This window comes from Triticum dicoccoides, chromosome 7B, assembly GCF_002162155.2.
Source record: "Triticum dicoccoides isolate Atlit2015 ecotype Zavitan chromosome 7B, WEW_v2.0, whole genome shotgun sequence".
In the NCBI taxonomy this organism is placed as follows: Eukaryota; Viridiplantae; Streptophyta; class Magnoliopsida; order Poales; family Poaceae; genus Triticum; species Triticum dicoccoides.
Genome location: NC_041393.1, coordinates 727344041 through 727351980, shown reverse-complemented (window position 1 = coordinate 727351980; position 7940 = coordinate 727344041).

The following is a 7940-nucleotide window of genomic DNA, read 5'->3' as shown; positions in this document are numbered from 1 at the left end:
TATATATATCCGTATGTCTCGATTGACCTCGCTCTTTCTCGGACAAAAACGATATATCACCATGTTTGAGCCCAATTCGACCTATTCACATTGTATACTCTCTCACGCACATCGTCTATCTAGGTCACTCTCTCCAACCCGTCTCACTCTCTCGATCGCACGGCCCCTATGTGATCGGTTGACCTTGCCTCCTCCCACGCACAAAATATATCTACATGTCTATGACCGGATCATCTCTCAAGCTCTATCTTATAGCCCTCACCCCTTACCAAAAGCTCAATCAGACAATATCTCTCTGGAGCATATATATTTGTTCAATGAATGTCGGACCACACTCACTTTGTCTCTCTATCTATATGTCTCTCGATTGACCTCACTTTCTCACACCGTATCTTCCACGCGTTGAAGCTACTACCTATCCATTCCTCGCAAAGCCGGAGCTATTTACATTGCGAGGGGCACTCCAACCTTGGAATAATTTGTGTAGGCATTTATTCCGGTCGGTTTAGATTATATTTTCGTAGCATTCGGCCCACAACTAATCCAAACAGCGTTGCAAACCACGCAACTCCCCTAGTTGATTTCCCTCTGGCTCGGTCATCGCTCATTCGCACGTCCTTTCTCGCCTTCAACGTCGCACCATGGTATTATTGAAAAAACTATGTTGTTCTCTTTAATTATTATAAATAAGCTACAAAACTACACACCGATAGTCCACTTGGAATGGAACAAATTTCGACCCACAAATTAAAGTGCTACAAACTACACACCGAGGGGCCCACATGTCATTAAACAAATTTGGACTCATATACAAATTAAAAAATAAAGGACGAGGATCGAACATGCGACCGGGCCTTCAAGCCGCACGTCAATATGCAACATACGTAGAATAGCAATGTTTGTTGTACCCCCTTTGTTCACATAATGTTTTTATATTACCATGGCTTAATTAATGGATAACATGTAATATTATTTTTAGTACTATTCGCCTTCACTTACTGGTGGGTTCCATGTGTGCTCTCTCTCTTTCTCTCCTCCCCTTCTGCGTTTAGACGCATGGGCAAACAGGAAGAACTCACGGGCGATGTTGCCATTGACCATATCTGAACGCGTCACGGCACCAGTTTCATGTACTAGCAGCACTAGTCAGTGTGTACGTGCAATGCACGTTAATTTGGAAGTATATTAAGTGCATGCGGATATTAACTACTAGGATATTATTTGCGTGTTGTCATGTCATTAGCACTATTTTTGGCATGAAATTAACTGCACACTAAACGTGTTGAGAGCTCGACATTGAAGCAGTCTAGGTCATTGGATGATAAGGAATACATGTGGCTTGATGACGTTTTATATTTAATTTGATACGGCTCTAGCAGAACATTCAATCGATCAAACCATACATTTCGTTCAGCCTGACTCCGACTTTAAATTATACGACGATCAATATAAAATCAACGGAAATGATAAACGTTCGGATTTTAAGCATGGCAATCTGAACATTTTTCATGGCAAATTTAGATTACGCGGCGGCGGCGGGGGGCGTCTCGCGGTGGGAAGCAGCTCCTCTGTCGTGCTCTGTGTGTCGTCGGGCCACTGACCGACGGTGATGGCGGCGTCTTGCGCCGTTGTTGGCATACTCCTGGACGTTGGCCTAGCTTCAAGGAAGGCCAAAATGTTCTGGACTTCGGAGCGAGTCAACTGACGGGAGGAGGCGACTGGTGTTGGTGCAAGGAAGCGATCGACGGTGGCCATCCATGTCGCTGAGGGGGGCACTGGCACCCGCGCAGGGACAGGCGCTGTCAATGGTGCGACGGAGACATTCGTGTGCACGGGCACCGGCACGGGCGCGCATGTCAGTGCACGCGCAGGCGCATGCGCTGGCAGGTGCACGGGCACCGGCACGGGCGTGCACGTCAGTGCACGCGCAGGCGTATGCGCTGGCAGGTGCACGGGCGCGTGAAAGTCGGCGGGGACCTCGTGGAACCCCGTGGCATCAAGCTAGGCGACAATGTGCGGCTCCCAGCCCATCAATGCCACGGGGATGGGCGCTGGCGCAGTCAGGGCGACGGGAGCCGGAATGGGAGTGGGGACAGGCACGGCATCTTCCCGCAAGGCCAGTTCAAGCTCGTCCCAAAGCGCCTTATGTTCTTGAGACTCCGGCTGGGTGTCTTTCTCATGAAACCGGAACACTAAGGGCAGACCATCGTGATGCGGCATGGCGTACGTTTAGGTCAGGCTTGTTGGAGGTAGACGACAGGAGAATCAGAGAGGAAGAGAGAGGATTGTAGCGATACCGGGTAGTGCATGGTTGATTTTAAACTGCGGCGCCGGCGACTTAAAAGTGGGAGCAGTTGGGACAACGGTGGGCGGCGGAGCCTGTTCAAAGGGCTCGCCTCCCGGTGAGTCTGCACAGCGGTCTGCTCGCACGCCTCCCTGACAGCCGGCGCAGCGGTCTGCTCGCACGCCTCCCGTCTACTCACACGCTTGCTGGGACGGCACCTGCCGATGAGAAGCGGGGACTCGTGGCGGCACGTAAACGCCCACAGTTTCAATAGTGAAAGCGTTCGCCTTAACGTAATAGGTCTTTGTTCCAAAATATCTTGGCTCTTTATTTGTGCAACTTGTCATAAGCAGCTTGTCTCGAATTGAAGAAAAAACTTACGAAGTAATAATTGTGCCATATCACGTGACCATGCTCAGTTTCAAGAATATATGCTCACTTTTGGATTTTCTGAAATTTAAGATCCAGGATTCGAAACAATATCATAACCTGCATCATGCAATAAATTTTCAAGCCATACATCTGTCCTGTTGTATTTCTTAAGAATGGATTTGGTCAAATATTTTTCTTAGTTAAACCTCCTTTCCGGTTTATAGGGCTCAATTCAAAAATCTCACCAACCAAGGTAGATGGTGAGTGGTGGAACAATTGTTGTAGTTTGCAAAACCACTCAATTAATGCGCTTGTTTTCCTCAAAAATTGTGTTTACAAATGCATTAATTGCAATACATGCATGCATAAAGTACATGCATTGGTCAATTTTCTCTTAATTCTTGCATGTAATGATTTATTGCACCTTGAAATCTGAACATGTGATGGGGAACAACCAAATTGAGATTTATAAAATGAGAAAACTAAAATTTTGAGATAAGCCCTATAAACCGGAAAGGAGGGAGTAAAAGGATAATCCCTGCGTACCAGTGCATTGCCTGATATATTAACTCAAGTACTAGGCACGAACAAACGGGCTCAATTCTATGCTCATCTTGGTGTAGTAGTAGTAGTACTAGGCAATGCAGTTGACGGGTGACCTTGACGAGCGGCGACCGAGGGAATTGAATCGTGCTCGGCACGGTAGGTAACGTATTCTAGTCATTATGGACCGGGGACATGAGGGGAATTTCCTAGGGCTGGAATTCTGGCCGCCAGATATTTCGACCTGAAACGCTGAGGCTCGACTGGTTGGGGTTGCCTAATGTGCGTACCACGCACGCCATCGAAGGACACGAGCCTGTTTTTTTAGGATCAACACGAGCCAAGGTATGGCTGGTACGCCGTTGGGTCCTACCATTCGAGAATACGAAAGGAACCTTTTAAATTGCCGAACGAATCTATGTGTATTACAATACCCGTATTTTCCTTGCAAATACTAATCTCAACGTGGTAATTGATTTATGACAAGTTGTTGAATTAGAGCGAGTTTTTGATATAGTGATCTCAACGTGGATTTCACATTTCAAGGTATCCCCAGTAAGTTTTCCAATGAAAATTCATATTTAAAAGATGAACAATATGAAGGTGAGAAAACTTTGTATGTATCAAGCATATGACCACACACACACACACACACACACACACACACACACACACACACAAAGAGACACACACGCACGAACACAACAACAATCCAATAAGTATAGTGCATCTATTTTTCCAACCCATGCATGTATGACACGAATTCAAAAATACTCCTTCTATTCTTAAATATTAGTCTTTTAGAGAGTTCAACAAGTGACTACATACGGAGCAAAATGAGTAAATCTAGACTCTAAAATATGTCTATATACATCCGTATGTGCCAGTCCATTTGAAGCCTCTAAAAAGACTAATATTTAGGAACGAAGGGAGTAACATGTAAGACATCCATGATCCTCAGTTCAATATTTAAAATGAACATGAAACTGAAACATGAATATTAAGTCTAGTACTATAGTACATGCAAATGTTGTGTTTAGGCGGAGCTATGATTGTTGGGGGTCAACCCCTCGACCTTAGATAAAATTGTGGAGCTCTATTTAGGGTTGTTTAGATTATATTTGTCCCCACTCTCCCAACCACCGATTGGTTGTGCACGCCCCACCCCTCCTCCCCGGGAGAATATCATGTTCCCCCATACCTTAGATGCTATATGCCGATACGAGTTGCTTGGAGCTTGTAGATCTGAGATATAGCAGCTCACATGATGTGTCTTAATTTTTTTTCAGGAAACCTTGATGAGTTTGAGAATTGCACACAATTTGTACAAAAACTACTTAGATTCCCTTTGATCCCATATCCAACGACCTCGAAGCTCGTATCACAGTAGCATCTAAGATGAAGGAGGACATCATATTCTCCTGTATGTAAGAATATCATGTGCTACCACACCTTAGATGCTTTGGTGATACAAGCTCTTTGGAGGCGTTGGATTTGTGACCCAACACCTCCTCGGTAGTTTGAATGGTTTTTTGCAGAAAAGCCCCAAAAGGGTTCGGCCACTGCTTACAAGCACAAAGACTGCTCATATGCCATTGGATCTCAGATCAAACGACCTCCAAGCTCGTATCACTGTAGCATCCAAGCCACGATATCACCTTATGTTTTCTCGCACGGGAGAGTATGAGGTGCTCCCGCACCGTAGATTCTATGGTGATACGAGTACACTGAGATCTAACGGCCCAGAGTAGGAGGTTTGAATGTTTTTGCAATATACGGCTGATAGAGTGGGAAATGCGCAGAAAGTACAAGTACTATGCATGTGCCATCTGATCACTGATCATACAACCTAGATGCTCATATCACCGTAGCAGGTAATTAAGCTACGGGGAGCACCTAATATGAGCATCGGGGAGCCGTTGGATCGAAGATGCAGCGGTGCACACGAGGCCTGAATGTTTTATTTGCAAAAAAACCTTTGGAGAGTTTGTAAATTGCGCATAATCACAAAGACTACTCCCAAGCCATTGGATCTCACTTCCAACGGTGTAAAAACTCGTATCACCATAGTATCTAAGCTGCGGGGTGGATGTGATATTCTATGCCGCTATCATTCTTGTTCGTAAACTTGCAAAATACGTGTAACTCATGCTGTTACTTGTCTAACCGCGCAAAGTGTTTGTTCAAAAAAACCACCCTACACTGAAATATCGGAACAACACACGGGGGTCCCACTTGTCATTAATCAAATTTGGACCTAAAACTAACAAATCTGGAAGACGAGATTCGAATTGGCAACCTGGACTACAAAGCGTAAGTCGATAGCCTGAAAAAACGAACGGTTGTTGGCTTTGTCCCATAAACTGATTTTATACAGTACTTACGTTGAGTAGAGTAGAGGGAGTGCTTCGTCAACGCATGCATGACCGTTGTCTCACTTACTGGTGGGTCCTAGGTCTGCGATCTCAATCTCTCTTCTCTCCATCGTCTAACCTTTGCACGGGCACACACGAAGAGCGGCGCTAGCTTGCCGTGGTGTTATTACAACTAGAAAAAAAAGCTTGGAAAATAAAAGAATCGCCTAGAACAAGAGACGTTGTGGCTGGTCGAGACGGAGCTAACCGTGCCACGTTTGCATGATGAAGTTGTGTGGCTAGTGGGGTGTTTTCGACTGACTGGCTGGGTCCCGGGGTCGAACCATATGTACTACGTCTGATACAGTACATTTTTACACGCACATTTTTCCTCTGTGTCGAGACGTGGCACACCCTACCGCGCGGTTTCGGGGTCCTCCCAGGTGGTGCACGCATATATTCTTCCTGACGTGAGACGCCCTACCGTGCGTTTTCTGGGTCCTCCTCGGTCGTAGCGCCGAAGCAAGTAAATGAGTCATCAAATCACGAAAGACCACCTTTCCCGCCGAGTACATCAGTGAAGCACGGTGGCTAGCTAGTTGGGCTAGTTCGATCGACTAGCTAGGCCGCCGCCACATTTGTTTTTTCACCCCTTTTTTTATCTACTTGCCAGCAGGTAAATTTAAATGTCCACCGCGGCGTTGCTCTAGTGTTTGGGTGCGGCAGGATTTTTAATTTTTTGATTGACGGGAGCAGGCGCGGCAGGATTTTTAATTTTTTGATTGACGGGAGCAGGCGCGGAGCAATTAGTCGTTGACTGGTGTTTTACCATGGTGAAAACCAAAAGATTCCCCGCTCCTCGGCTGGCTCTCTCCGCCTTCCCGTAGATTGCATTGCCTTTCAGCCGTTTCGCCCCCTTTGCTTCCTCTCCCCATTGCTTCTACCTAGTGCCATGGCGTTGCAGCAGATCACGGAGTCCAAGGTGAGGCGCCTGACACAGGAGCTCCATGCCAAGGATGCGGAGCTCAGGGCCAAGGACACAGGAGCTCCATGCCAATTAGGAGAGGAGTGCCATGCTCCTTCGTTATGTGCGGGAGTTCATGGAGCTTCAAAAATGGCAGGCGTCCACCACAAAGATGCTCGAGGCGTCGGCGGCGTTGCTGCAGAAAGCGGGAGATATGATAGGTCGTCAGGGGAGCCGGCTGGAGCGCGAGCGGGCCGGTCGTGACGAGGTCCAGGATCGCCTTAGCCACTTGGTGAACCAAGTTGCCACGCACGTGTTGCGGCTATGCGATGCCTACCGTCGTGCCATCGCGACGATGCCGACAGTTGGGCTAAACCCGGTCGACTTCAACAAGCTGCGTCTTCCTGACCTGTCTCCTTCTTCACCTATATCTCCGAGGAGCTGAGCCGTCTCCGCGCGATGGTGAGGGCTGAGCTTGACAAGGAGGGGTTGCGGGCTGCCGTCGCTGTTGCCAGGCGAATCCTTTCAGGGCTCCGTCACCGGAATCAATCTGTGCCATTGGACGCCGTCTTTGACGAGTTGGCTCCCGTCGACCGGGAGCGGGCTCTACGGGCGGTTGCACCCTACATCACCAACGTCGTGCGCCTCGAGAAGCAGAGGGACTTTGATGGTGTTTAGGCGCCCTCTGCATGGGCATGTCCATGTCTCGACGCAACATGACCGTTGGATCAAACTCAGACGGTGCAGATCAGTCACTGTAGCACAAAGCGTGTGGGTGTGTTTGGTTGCATTCTCATCTCAATATAGTTGTTTCCTCTTCGTGTATTTTTGTCAACCTACTAGTGTGGACTCATGCACCCTTCATGGTTCATGCACTCTGCCAAACACCCAAAAGTGGGTTGAGAAGGGAACTTTTGCTCCCATTCCGTGCACCCTTCATACATGTTGTCTAACACTATAGGATGTGCTTCATATGGTTCATGTTTCGTGGAGTACTGTAGCACCGTACTCTCCGTGCGCTGTGGACCTAGTTCTGTTAACAATGATCTCACCGTTCATTCTTGACCGGACAGTCGAAAAAGCGGTACTATGTTACATATAGGAGTAGTTGACATGCGCACAACATCATTTATTATCGTCATATCTTACTACACTAGCAACAAGATTGTGTAGTACTGACGTATGAACCACTGCACATGCCTAGTAGTAGGAGCACTGTGTATGTTCCAGTGGCTGCCGTGTTTCGCACTCCTCCATCGTAAGAGTGGAAACACTTGCTGTAATCATTTTTTTATTTAGAATGAAAAACAGTGGACATGCTCTATCGTGCGGATCCTCCTCCAGCCATGCACTAAATTACTCACTTTCGCCGACGTGTGGGACAGCCAGCACCTGGGTCCACCAGCCATGCACTAAATTACTC